The sequence below is a fragment of the Dermochelys coriacea genome, chromosome 11 (assembly GCF_009764565.3).
Source record: "Dermochelys coriacea isolate rDerCor1 chromosome 11, rDerCor1.pri.v4, whole genome shotgun sequence".
Taxonomy (NCBI): Eukaryota; Metazoa; Chordata; order Testudines; family Dermochelyidae; genus Dermochelys; species Dermochelys coriacea.
The window spans coordinates 37,382,049-37,396,832 of NC_050078.2; the positions used below are offsets into that span (position 1 = coordinate 37,382,049).

Sequence of the window (14,784 nt, forward strand, 5' to 3'; positions counted from 1 at the left end):
ACTTAAAAAATGTCTGCTGTTAGTTTTTGCTAGTTAGCCTTGCCATAATTACTCCATTATGACTTCAGAATTAAATTCCCTTAAAACCCCTATTTTAGAATTTTTAGCTTTGTGAAACTTTTTTTTTTAAAAAAAGAGAGAGAAACTTAACCTTTAAAGTGCAATTTTGCTCTGAAAACGGCATAATGGGATTCCATATCTAATATAGCTCAATAATTCCATATCAAATTTTTTCAGTTTACAAGTGAAAAGATGTTTTTTTTTCTAACTGCTAGACGTGCAAACTGATCCTGAGATCGGAAAGTCAAGCTATGTTCTTTTTAGCAGTAATAACAATTCTGCAGGCCAAATTCTTCTCTCAGTTACTCACTGGAATCCCATTGTCTACAACATATACATGAACTGTCTTCAATAGATTAAATGAAGGCAGAATTTGGCCCTCCTACTGGCACTCAGTTAACAATTCTGTTCATGCTGCATGAGTCTACTTTCCCAGGGGTGTGTTGGCTCTGGAGGGCAAACAAGAGTAAAATGTCGTAAAAATTCATTTTTCCACTAGAGTAAGCACATCTAATTCTAAATACACTAAAGAAAGATAGTCAAGAAAGAATATGCCACTTTTCATATTAAGTTTTGAAAGATGAAACTGCTCATCAAGACAAACAACAAGTAAACCTATATACTCTCCTCATCTCAGATCAGTAAATGAAGGTAGCCAAAAATATAACAGACTAGAATCACATAGACCAAAATGACTGGTTTCAAAGTAGCAGCCGTGTTAGTCTGTATTCGCAAAAAGAAAAGGAGTATTTGTGGCACCTTAGAGACTAACAAATATATTAGAGCATAAGCTTTCGTGAGCTACAGCTCACTTCATCGGATGCATTTGGTTTTCCACCAAATGCATCCGATGAAGTGAGCTGTAGCTCACGAAAGCTTATGCTCTAATAAATTTGTTAGTCTCTAAGGTGCCACAATTACTCCTTTTCTTTTTATAGACCAAAATATATCATCTAGAGTTCAGCACCTGGAGCCAATTCAGTTCTAAGATTTATATTCATGTTCAGTTACGCCATGTCTACACTAGCACTTATGTCGGCAAAACTTTTGTCGCTTGGGGTGTGAAAAAACACACCCCTAAGCAACATAAGTTTTACTGGCATAAGCACCTGTGTGCACAGCGCTGTGTTGGCGAGAGATGCTCTCCCACTGACAAAGCTACCGCCATTCATTGAGCTGGTTTTATGTTGACAAGAGAAGTTTCTCCCATTGGCATAATGCAGCTAAATGAGCGATCTTCTTGGGCATTTTGAGATTTGTAGATTTTGAAATTTCTAAGACACCTCACACTAACACAAAAGTAATTAGTTGAAAAATCTTTTTTATCTTTGCAGCTATTTAAATAGTTCACATTATGTTCTGTAACTTTAAAATAAATTTGGATCCATAGAATGTAAAATACACCAGGTTACGATGAGGTATAGTAAATTAATTTCATGCCAGGGTTCAGATGATAATTATAAAATCATTTGATCACTGCTCTTGTGTTTTATGATGTCATCAGAACTGTTCATTTGTATCACAGAGTCACAGAACCATAGAGTTAGAAGGAAATGCAAGGGTAATCTAGTCTAACCTGTCAAGATGCAGGATTTGTTAGTCTAAACCCCTCTTGAGACCCCTTCCCATTTGACTTCATTCCATAAATAATTATTCATTGTTTGCGGTTGTCTAACCAATTATGTATCCATTTAATGGTAGTTCCACCAAGTCTGCATTTCTCAAGCTCACTTATCAGACTATCATGTGGGACTGTGTCAAAAGCCTTGCTAATGTCCAGGTACATTACATTCGCTGCATTTCCCCCTATCTACTAAGGAAATTGAACGGTTTGGGCTTGATTTCTCTGTAAATCACTGTAGGCAGCCATTATTTTTCTTTTAAAATATAGTTATGGTGGAAAATCCTTTTTTCCCCCTCCCTGGAAGTTTTCATAGGAAGATTTTTTATACAAAAGAAACTTTCTGTCAGTGGGGACGTTAGCTATAGCTTTCCACACCCCAACCCCTCCCCACACACTTTAAAACAATGGAAATTACCTTTGAATTACAAAACTAATATCTAACTGACCAAAAGAAGTGAGGACATCCAAAGTTAAGGCTCACTGTCTGGGACTTGCTCTTGTATGCCTAAATATTGTTGCAAATGTTGAAGCTAAAATCATCCGCTGTTGTGAAACTCCCGTGCTACACAACCTCGGCCCAACAGAATGAACTAAACTAAAATTACAATGAATTCTCCTGTTTTTGTCCATTTAATCTCAGATTCTCAATGTGTTTTTGCATGCAATTTTTACTTTTGCAGTACATTAACACATTGATCAGTCATATATAAAACTGAAAATCCATATGAAAATCCATTTGATAATAACAACAGTCAATATAGCTCCCAAGTTTGACATCACACCTGTGAAATAAGAGCATTTGGAAACAAACACATTTATAATGTTAAGACATCTAGTCTTACATTAAAATCAAAATGTCAGCCCATTTGGAAGTACTGCATAGTGAGCAACAAAAACTTTTTGCAAAAAAGCAGGGAAAAGAAAATCCAAGAGACGTGAATTTGATGGGAATCTTTTTTAAGCACATACCTCCGACAAGTAGAAGAGAAGAAATCCATTTTGGAGAAGATGCTGAAAGAGCTTGCAAATTTCTTGTGCTGTTTAAAAAAGCAAGATGGTTCAGATTATGAACCAAGTCATATCTGCAATATTACCACTAATGTCAAATAAATATGTAAATAAAAGTAAGTTTTGTCCACTGTGTTTTCCATTAGAAAGATTTTTCCTTAAAAGGCAGCAACCCCCCACCAAAACCCCAAGTAAGGCATTTGGCCTTTAAAACAGAGCCTCTGTTTGAATACGGGAGGAAAGCTACACCCCTGCAACGCTGGGCTCTGGCAGCCCGATTGCCTTGCTACTGTGCTTCAACACTAGACTCCAATTTGCGTTCTGCACTAATGAACAATAAGACCTCAAGTAGTTAGGTCTAACCCTTCTAAATGACAGTTAAGGAACTAAATGCCTTAGTACAATAACAGGCAAACAAATACAAGAAGTGGCAAACATCCAAAAATAAGGCCGATAAAATCCATCCTCTGAAAAAAATGCTGTGTTGCCAAACAGACTGACTGCAGCTTATGAAAGATTTTGTAAAATCCAAAATTGGATTTCCTGTTCTATCCCATGCTTAGTAGTATTAACTACAAAACAGGCAGGTACAGGATTTATTTATTTGTATATTTATTTATTTTTAAAACCCCCACACAAGTTAACTGACATAAATGAACTAAGGTCTATGATTAAATGTTCTGCCAGCTTACCTGATAAAACAAGAATTTCCGATGTATTACAAGAAAGAAAAGCATCCAGAAATGATGTTGATGAAATGCTCTCTAATGAAGTTGTTCATATTTCCAGTTCCAAAAGATTAACAAGTATTTAGAATTGCTGCATTCTCATTGGGAAAAAACAGAGACCTCTGCAGTATCCTCTCTGCTTCATCCTCAGCTTCCTGTTCTGAAGCTCACTCTATGGTACCTAATAGAAAACAGCAAATAGCTTTGTGGGGTGCGGGGGGTGGGGAAAGAGACAGAGAGAGCCTTCACCTTACGGGACAGCTCCATCTACTGGCAAAATGAAAGAACCAGCTGTAACCAGCAGATTTTTTTTTAAAAGAAAAGGAGTACTTGTGGCACCTTAGAGACTAACAAATTTATTAGAGCATAAGCTTTCGTGAGCTACAGCTCACTTCATCGGATGCATTTGCTGTAGCTCACGAAAGCTTATGCTCTAATAAATTTGTTAGTCTCTAAGGTGCCACAAGTACTCCTTTTCTTTTTGCGAATACAGACTAACACGGCTGCTACTCTGAAACCTTTTTTTTTTTTTTAGAGTCTCTTTGGCCAGATTTCAGAGTAGCAGCCATGTTAGTCTGTATTCGCAAAAAGAAAAGGAGTACTTGTGGCATCTTAGAGACTAACAAATTTATTAGAGCATAAGCTTTCGTGAGCTACAGCACATCCGATGAAGTGAGCTGTAGCTCACGAAAGCTTATGCTCTAATAAATTTGTTAGTCTCTAAGGTGCCACAAGTACTCCTTTTCTTTGGCCAGAATAGCATTTTGTACAAGTCTGTGCATATCTGTTCTATAGATCCACATTCCTTCAGAGCAGAAACAAACAGCAAGGATTAAACTAAGAAGTTAATTGAGTTTGTCTGATTTTAAAAATGAACAAAATGAAACAAAATTGTTTTGTCGTTTAAATTTTCACTTAATTTTAAAATATTGGATACTGTTTACTTCTGAAACATAGGGACAAAGCAAATAAAACAAACCTCTTGGGAATAAATGATTTCTTTAAATCAGAGGCACAGAGTTTATGGCCAGAAGGTACCACCAGGTCATCTATTCTGACCTCCTCTTTTGGGGAATGATTTCTTTATATCAAAATTCATTGTTGTGATTTATTGTGATGACACCAGAAACCCTTCAAGTATATATTGCTATGCATTTCACAACTGACTGCTATTTGTGCTCTGTCTCACCACTGCATTTGAATGGTAAATTTACCATTATTTAGCTACAGGATCATCAAAAACCTTAATATGCCAGCATGTGATTGATATCACATCCGTATATTATGCTGCCTTGTCAGTCAAATGTATTGCTACACACAACTGTGATGTTAGGTCCACATGTTGCAAGGTTTTAAAATGACAACTGGGACACCAAATCTTTTAAAAAATTATGCATTTTTAAAATTCAAACTGCTAAGTGACGGTACCTTCCAGTAGAGCAAACCCACAACTGCACTGGCTCCTAGCTTTATTTTTATTATCAAAACTAAATCCGAGAGCATTACACACTTCTAGTTTTGTTTCCTGACAAAAAATGAACTGTGAAAAACTGGAATAAGCACAGGCAAATGCTTTTGAAAGTCATAGCTTTACCTAAGCTGGGGTGCAGTGGGTGCAGAGCAACCAATTATGTTAGGGAAGGGAACAATGCAGGGCGGGATCCTAGCAGTGAGCAGACAAAGAAAGGGTACTGTGTGGAAGAAGAAAAGTTGAAAATAATAAAGCATTTATTTCATTATGTAATATATGCATTTGGCAAGTGCAGATAAAAAACACATAAGCATCCATGTACGAGGCTGTCCTGTTCAATATTATAGATATCAAATGTTTGAAGGTGTAATTCATTGACTCTAAAGAGTCTGCAGATAATTGAAGCCAGCAGAATCATTTTACATACTGTCTTGATAGGGCATTTCATGTCTTATTTTATATACTAGCATCATGGGATTTTTATTACGGCTTAAATTCTGCTTGGACCCAAATTCTATGTGGAGCGGAGCTCTTTCAACTCCCATTGATTGCAATGGGAGTCAAGATGCTCAGCACCTCATAGGAAGCATTCAGCACCTTGCCGAATCAGGGCTTTACTATCCATCTTTAAATATTTACTAATACTTCAATATTGTGAGCATTTTTTCTAACAATTACAATAAATCCATCCCTATAAACATTTAAACGTGCACTGCAAACATTAACATTATTATAGTTATAATACTTAAGATTCTAAATATTTAGTTTGGAAAAAAAAAACTCTCCAAACCAACACTGGTTACTGAGCTTTAAAAAAAACACGATGATTTTAAGCTGCAATAGGAACACAGGAGGAAAATTCTGTTTCTGAAGTAGAAAAGGATAAAATCAATAGTAAAAGAAGTTGTATTTGAAGCTCCTGAGAGGGTATTACAAACAGTGTAGGGGAAACACATTTTAAGAATACCTGGGCTGTGTTCCTTTAACATTAATGTTATTTGCACTTTTGAACTGTGGTGCTCTACAAAAAGATGTACATGTATGTAAGAATGTTCAAAATCATATCAAGAAAGGCTGTTGAAATTAAATATCTAGTCATGTTGGCATCCATCTTGAAAGGAGGTTTAATTTCAATACCATTCTTTTAGACAATCTATATTGTTTTAAATTTTTTTTTATTGCTTATGAAAGGTCCTAGACTGAGAACTTTGGAAACTGAAGCTTTCTGTGCATAGGGCAAGTACAAAATGAACAGTAGCTGTGGAAGCTTTCCCCCTTGACTGTGCCTCAATTCTGTTGTAGAAAGACTGCATGTTCACTCTGTGACCCTTCTGCTGAGATCACCAGTAAGATCTCTGATTGTGAGCTTGGCTTTTATGAGATGAACATTGGTCCACTAGTCATTCTATGTAGGCCACTGAAAAGTTGTCAAACAGTTCAGGCTGATCACAGACCCAGAGGTGGAAAGATACATAATTCATTACCAGTCCCTTGAATCAAACTTGCACCTTAATTGCTAGGTTCTTATTTAGGTTTAACCATTAGCAGATTCATCTGAATTGTCTTTTTCATATATTGCAAAGTTCTGCAATGTCCTTGAAATGATTGCAACAGATCAGTTGCTTGTGGTGAAAGGAACACCTTTTGAGACAGAATCTCCCTCAAGATCTGAAAGATCTGGCAAATACAATTAGTATCACACTGTTGCTGGAAGTAGTGCTTTTTAGGGCCGGTATTTCTGAAAATGAAAAAAATGTAAGGCAGTGGCAAGTACAGATTTGTAGATAGGTGAAGTGGCAGAACACCCACCCCGAAGCTTGTAAGCATAACTGGGTTCTATCGGTCTATGCTACAAGGTATTCCTTTTATTACTTACATATAGCACTTTGAAAAGGAGTACTTGTGGCACCTTAGAGACTAACAAATTTATTTGAGCATAAGCTTTCGTGAGCTACAGCTCACTTCATCGGATGCATTTGGTGGAAAATACAGAGGGGAGATTTATATACACACACAGAGAACATGAAACAATGGGTTTTATCATACACACTGTAAGGAGAGTGATCACTTAAGATGAGCCATCACCAGCAGCAGGGGGGGAAAGGAGGACAACCTTTCATGGTGACAAGCAAGGTAGGCTATTTCCAGCAGCTAACAAGAACATCTGAGGAACAGTGGAGGGGAGAAATAACATGGGGAAATAGTTTTACTTTGTGTAATGACTCATCCATTCCCAGTCTATATTCAAGCCGAAGTTAATTGTATCCAGTTTGCAAATTAATTCCAATTCACCAGTCTCTCGTTGGAGTCTGTTTTTGAAGTTTTTTTTGTTGAAGGATAGCCACCCTCAGGTCTGTAATCGAGTGACCAGAGAGATTGAAGCGTTCTCTGACTGGTTTTTGAATGTTATAATTCTTGACGTCTGATTTGTGTCCATTTATTCTTTTACGTAGAGACTGTCCAGTTTGACCAATGTACATGGCAGAGGGGCATTGCTGGCACATGATGGCATATATCACATTGGTAGATGCGCAGGTGAACGAGCCTCTGATAGTGTGGCTGATGTGATTAGGCCCTGTGATGGTGTCCCCTGAATAGATATGTGGACAGAGTTGGCAACAGGCTTTGTTGCAAGGATAGGTTCCTGGGTTAGTGGTTCTGTTGTGTGGTGTGTGGTTTGCTGGTGAGTATTGGAGGGGTTGGAGCAAATGCGGTTATATCATAGAGCTTGACTGTAGACAATGGATCGTGTGGTATGATCTGGATGAAAGCTAGAGGCATGTAGGTAGGAATAGCGGTCAGTAGGTTTCCGATATAGGGAGGTGTTTATGTGACCATCGCGTATCTAATACACCACCCTATATCGGAAACCTACTGACCGCTATTCCTACCTACATGCCTCGAGCTTTCATCCAGATCATACCACACGATCCATTGTCTATAGCCAAGCTCTACGATATAACCGCATTTGCTCCAACCCCTCAGACAGAGACAAACACCTGCAAGATCTCTATCATGCATTCTTACAACTACAATACCCACCTGCTGAAGTGAAGAAACAGATTGACAGAGCCAGAAGAGTACCCAGAAGTCACCTACTACAGGACAGGCCCAACAAAGAAAATAACAGAACGCCACTAGCCATCACCGTCAGCCCGCAACTAAAATCTCTCCAACTCATCATCAAGGATCTACAACCTATCCTGAAGGACGACCCATCACTCTCACACATTTTGGGAGACAGGCCAGTCCTTGCTTACAGACAGCCCCCCAATCTGAAGCAAATACTCACCAGCAACCACACACCACACAACAGAACTACTAACCCAGGAACCTATCCTTGCAACAAAGCCTGTTGCCAACTCTGTCCACATATCTATTCAGGGGACACCATCATAGGGCCTAATCACATCAGCCACACTATCAGAGGCTCATTCACCTGCGCATCTACCAATGTGATATATGCCATCATGTGCCAGCAATGCCCCTCTGCCATGTACATTGGTCAAACTGGACAGTCTCTACGTAAAAGAATAAATGGACACAAATCAGACGACAAGAATTATAACATTCAAAAACCAGTCGGAGAACACTTCAATCTCTCCGGTCACTCGATTACAGACCTGAGGGTGGCTATCCTTCAACAAAAAAACTTCAAAAACAGACTCCAACGAGAGACTGCTGAATTGGAATTAATTTGCAAACTGGATACAATTAACTTCGGCTTGAATAGAGACTGGGAATGAATGAGTCATTACACAAAGTAAAACTATTTCCCCATGTTATTTCTCCCCCCACCCCACCCCCCACTGTTCCTCAGATGTTCTTGTTAGCTGAAATAGCCTACCTTGCTTGTCACCATGAAAGGTTGTCCTCCTTTCCCCCCCCTGCTGCTGGTGATGGCTCATCTTAAGTGATCACTCTCCTTACAGTGTGTATGATAAAACCCATTGTTTCATGTTCTCTGTGTGTGTATATAAATCTCCCCTCTGTATTTTCCACCAAATGCATCCGATGAAGTGAGCTGTAGCTCACGAAAGCTTATGCTCAAATAAATTTGTTAGTCTCTAAGGTGCCACAAGTACCTTTTCTTTTTGTGAATACAGACTAACACGGCTGCTACTCTGAAACCTGTCAATATAGCACTTTAAATTTTGTCATTTTCAATATGGACTAAATAAGGAGGCACTTGAATTCAGTTAAATAAATGCAGACAGTGCAACACAAAAAGATCCTTGTGTGAGGTCTTGAACTACCTGCTTTCTCTTTTAGTTCTATACTTTTACTGACCCTAGCCTACTCTATATGGAACACTTTGAATTTTCCACAATTTAATCACAATTTTAGAAGCACTCATATTAATATACTGTGAAGGTGGCCAATGTTCAATAGGTCTTGAAATGACTTCTTTCCTCAGTTATCAATGGTAGAATGTAACTGGGTTCAAGGTACTTAAAGGACTTTGTTAAAATATTGCATGCAAGACAAACTTTTTTTTAACTGCATTATGAATTTCTTGTGGCTCCAGTTTTGTCAGAGAGAGCATATAATAAGGTGCTGTAGTCTAGCCCCACCGAAGTTCAGCAGCTTTTAATGACAGACGGAGTATTGTGGCTTTAATACAACTCACCAATTTGCCCCATAACTATTATATGCCAAGCCGTCTGACCAGCGGTCAGAAGGCTCTTCCATAGCAAGTCATTATAAACAGTTACAGAGTTTCTACAGTGTAAATCCTTACTGTATATTTAATATATGAAACCTATATATTCTGCCCCAGTTCAGAAAAAGTTTTATGGATTCCCCTCATCATATAAGCTTTTCCCACAAGAAGATAAAAGTGGTGGTGTGGGGGGAGGGGAAGAGCTTGTACCACCTTATGTCAAACCACTTCTCTCAGTAAGGAAGATACTGTTTGCACCTAGTTAAAAATAAGTTTCAAACGCCAGCAACTTTATGATACATAAGTTATTCATCATGACAAAAATGTTGTTTACTCCTCATTGCACATATGCTGAAAACCCTTCCCACCTATCATACAACGCGAGTAATCAGATTCCAAGGGCCTCTGTGGCAGAACCGATGACAACAGGCTACATCAGTGACAGCAAGTGTGCCTCATGACTCTTACTAGAACCCTGAGGCTGCAGTAACTCCCGTGTTTCTGGTGCCTCTTCTCCACAAGCAACAATGGCTTGTGGCTTTGCACAATGGAAGATCCACCAGACAGCCCCCTTTCTTCTCTTCTCCCAGTCTTGTTCTGACTAGAGGTCTGCTTGGGTCTAACTTTAAAGCCCTGCCTGAACCTGACTAGACCACAGCCAAGCTGGACCTGATCCAAGGACAAGCATTTCAGCTTGTTTTCATACCTGACCCGAACCCAACACTTGTAATCAGGTCCTTTTGAGAGTCTGGTTGCAAGGGTCTAGCCGCTGGCCTGGCCTCTATTATTTCCTACCCCCACTCCCATGGCCTGATCCCCCATCTCAGTGCAGTGTCGTGCACCAGAAGGAGTGCAAGTTTCCGCCTCCTGGGCCACTACTCCCAAACCTGTGTCATTGCCACTGCTGCTGCTTTGTCCTGGAGGAGGCTTCCTGCTCTCCATGTGTCTCCAGATGCCTCCTGCACATGGGACTGGCATGGTGGCAGCTGTGTACCCTGTTCCTGTCAGCCAGCTCTGCCTCACTGAACTATGTGTGCTGCAGAGTGAGAGGCACTACAACTTATCAGCCCACTCACCCCACAGTGCAGCCAGGCAGCGGTGGCTAGCAGGAACAAAATACGGAGCTGCTGCTGCGCAAACCCCATGGGCAGAAGGAAGTGATTAGAGGCTACCAAACCCAAAAGTGTTAAGTTGTTTTCATACCTGACCTGAACCCAACATATGTTGTCAGGACCCATTAGGTTCAGGTCAGGTCACAAGATTCTAGTTCAGACCCATCCTCAAGTACCCCTGAGCAATTACATGAATGAGCATCTGTGAACCATGATCCATTATATGGAAGCAATGCACACTTCACGCTTAAGTGCCCCTAATTCTGCCCTACACCTGCTGCACAGAAGAATCACACTAGTTATGCTGCATTTGGGGAGAGTCCCCTGTGGTTGGAAGGGAACACACATTGCCTCAGAGCATAAATGGGTAAATTTTCCAGTATTGCACTTGGAGGCTGCCACTGCAGTGCAGCTCCCTTTTTTATGATCTGTGCCGTAAAAGCCAGGTTTTGGGTCCTTTTATGACTTTCCGACTCCACATCATCATTTCCACTGTAAACTGGAAAACCTAATGTATAAATCTGAGGAAATTTCTAGAATTATTTTTCAAAAGGTATGATGTTAAGCAATGGCAGGAAACCATGCCACCAGCAATATTGAAAACTCTCTGTACTTCCTAGAGAAGGGGCTGAGAACAACAATTTTGTCAGATATCACCATAGCATACATTTCAGATGCCAGTGCATTAAAAGAGCTCCCCATATTTTTGCAGTCTTCTAATTTCTCTTTTGCTTACTTGATGTTCTGGGGATTAAATCTAATCCAAGAGATGCACTTTCTTTCAAAAATGGGGTGCAAGGAATCTATAAGGCAACCCAGGGCAAGAAAGAGAGAAGATCTAGATAACCTGATAGGTTAGAGATAGAAATGACCCAACTGATAGTATGAATAGTTCTGCAGTCACAGAAAAGCTATGGAGGCAAGCATGGAAGAAAAGAAAAGATGGAAGAAAACCATCCTTGCTGGATAACCAGAACTGGAAAAAACCAAGCAGCTAAGGTCCAGAGAAAATGGAATATTATATGCTTCTAATCACTTTCAGTGAAAAAACTGAAAACCCTCTGAGAAAGAGAGGTAATTATTTTTGTACTGGAGACAGAGCATCTCTACAATTTACCAAAGGTGGGTTCCTAGGATGGCAAAGCAGCACTCAGTAGATTTTGTGACATTTTGAATGTTTTAATGGAACTAAACACAAATGAAAAGTGACAGTTCTGCATTTCAAAGGCTTTGGATTTTTAAAAGCCCAAGCCTGTCTGAAGTTTTTGAATCATAACACTATAGAACAATATACATTTATATGTGAGGTGAGATACAGTCAAATTAAGCTGTTTACAGCTTCACTTTAGCAACTTAATACAATATTATTTTTGTAAATTCTAATTTAGCAAGTATATTTTGAATTATTTTTGTCAGCATACACAATACATACATCTTAATTGCCCAGTTGTGTTGGACTGACCCAATCTGAGACCCAAACTCGTCTTTATACAAATGATACTCACATATATTGTAAATTGTTTGACATCATAATTAAACTGTTGTCAAAGATGTTTATGATAAATAAATTATTCCCAAATAATTGTAAACCACATCATCATCCTGTTACCATTACATCTTTGGTGTTTAGGGCAGTGATGAAGCTCCTCCACTCTTGTCTGTTTCTGGCAAGTCTTTCAATGATTCCCCAGCTGTGCCCCTGGTTTTTGAACACATACTATAGTATTTCTTCTGTGCTCCTAATTTTTTAGTGCAATTTTCAGAAGGTACATAATGGTTTTATTGTGTGGGACAGGGGGACCCTGATCTATACGATATGAAGAGTAGAAAGGGGAAGGATACTGTGAGACAGGCCAGGGTTGTGGCCACTATGTCCATGAACTGAGCAATTCCATCAGGCAACAGAAACACATGAAGAGGGAACAGTGGCTATTAGTCCCTACCCCAATCCGTAATCTGCAGTAGCTATTTTGGAGTAATTCCATATCACATATTGCAGTTTGGAGCAGTGGATTTAAATCCTCAGCCCCATATTTATATGATCACACAGCCTGCACATGAGTTTCTCACTCTCCCAGAATTTAACCCTTTGTATCTTAGTCATGCATTTGAGCCTTGGCAGGCTAAGAGATACTGTAACGGCACTGTAATCTACAACATCTGCAATGATGCACAAAGGAGAATTTATAACGATACAATTTCAACAAATAGTGGTATATATTTAAAAGAATAGAAATCAATGACTTTGTGTAATTAAATAGATTAGGCTGTTAACATTCTTTGAACCAATACAAAAAATTATATTCACAATATTCTATCCCCTGGCTCCTTTTTATGTACTCAGGCACAATGCACTAATTCTTTTAGAATGGTTTAGGCAGAAGCAAGCTAACAAACTTTCATCAGACCAGTAAAGGTAAATTTAAAAAATCCGTACACCAATACATACTACAACTGTTTTAGTAGCTTGCTTTCAAGAAACAGCTGCATACATTGAACTCCAGAATTCTCCTTTAAAATATTATACAACTGGACTATGTATAGTAAACAAGGTGTTTTCATTATGTCAGAAGTATTTTTTTTTACTCTAACTTCTTCTTCTTTCACAAAGTAATTAATAAAAGGTGTCAGCCTGGCACTTCTGTTAAATTATACCATATAGTACAACTTGATCATGTGTTATCACAAGAAAGATTTTCATTTAACAAATAGTAACTAGTGAGCTGAGACCATGATAAACAGATAGCTTGATTGTTTGACAGCATTGTGCCTGGGGAGACAGAGCTCTTAATGATAATGGAAGTTATCATTATCACTTTCAAGCACAGTGTTGCACTGAAACTATTAACTGATTATTTTCAAAACAGTGAGGAATAATTATTTTGCAAAATGGGACAGAGCATGTTTAAGGGATTGTCCCCATCAAAATTAGTTCTGGAGGAAATGTATATATTTCATCTTATTTAGATACAAGAAAGAATCAAACAGCATTTTTCTCATCAACAAATGTACCACTGTTAAACCATAAAATCCTCTAAATCAGAGCATAATGTTGTTTAATACCATACCTTCTATGGTAGGAAAATCTATAATTCTTTATGTGTTTTTTCAAATATGTTCAGATGCTCATTAACAGAGACAAATACTATAGTATGTCCATGAATATTTTTTAAAGTTTAGGTATTAAACAGCCTCTTTTCCAAGATCCTAGTAGTAAGCTAATAGAATTTAGTAAGTCGATACACATGCTGGCTGAAGCTCTACCGCATCCACTCATATTTAGTTTAAACAGTCTTCAGGTTTACAAATTACCACCTCCTTTAATTCAGTTGTGCCACTCCTTTACTTTATTGAACAGTGCTTAGTAGCTGTCCATAGTGCTGTACACACACTTGAGCTGTAGAATAAAGGGCTCCTAATATACCAGAATAATTCCAAATTATTATATTTGCCTCATTAAATGGTAACTGTCCTAACAAGTGAGCCACCCGTCTTGAAATTCCCTACACGAGACTGCAGTATCAATGTTATGCTGTTACCTCCTACGGCCTATACTGCTGCATTCCATTAGTGATCATTCTGTTCACCGCCTGACAACCCTCACTGGAGGAACATCGCAGTCTATAAGATCCATTCCATGTATTTTTTGGTTCATTTTCCAACATGAGTGTAAATTCAACAATTTTATTTGCGTTCCCCTGGTGCACCAAAAACCTCAAGCAAGTTTAGCCAGCGTTTATTGTCCCTGACATTCTGCAGAGGAGTCACTAACTGTAGTTTTGTCTGCAGCATTCACCTCCAGTATATTATGGTTGTGTAAATTCATGCAGTCATACAACAAATGATAGCTGAATATCCTCCAGACTTTAACTGTTGTCACTAAAAATAATCAAGGAAGGCAAGGAAACAAAATATGAAGCAGTTCTTTTGGGAAGGAAGCATATTTGTAATGTGAGGCAAAGGCAATACAACAGCCAAGAACTGCAGTAAATCTCTCAGAGCTAATAGCCACATCTAATAATGCTTTCCCACAACACCTCCAAGCAAATGGATTTTGTTCATTGTTTAATCAGTCAAATCAACAATAATCCCCACATGGATAGAGAAGATGTTTGTTA

The 14,784-nt window shown here is 38.7% G+C and overlaps 1 protein-coding gene across 7 annotated transcripts in view; it reads right to left on the reverse strand.

The window, feature by feature from the left end:
* The window catches only part of LOC119863438 (sodium channel protein type 1 subunit alpha), a 188,885-nt gene that overhangs the window by 173,727 nt on the left and 374 nt on the right, over window positions 1–14,784 (reverse strand). For 6 of the 7 annotated variants that reach the window (XM_038421912.2, XM_038421911.2, XM_043505223.1 and 3 more), the window contains exons 2-3: window positions 3,385–3,601; window positions 2,654–2,721 (exon numbers count right to left, since the gene is read on the reverse strand). The exons of the other annotated variant lie outside the window; for it this stretch is intronic. The gene's annotated coding sequence lies outside the window, so the exon portion shown is untranslated. The remainder of the gene's footprint in view (window positions 1–2,653; window positions 2,722–3,384; window positions 3,602–14,784) is intronic. 7 annotated transcript variants of the gene reach the window in all.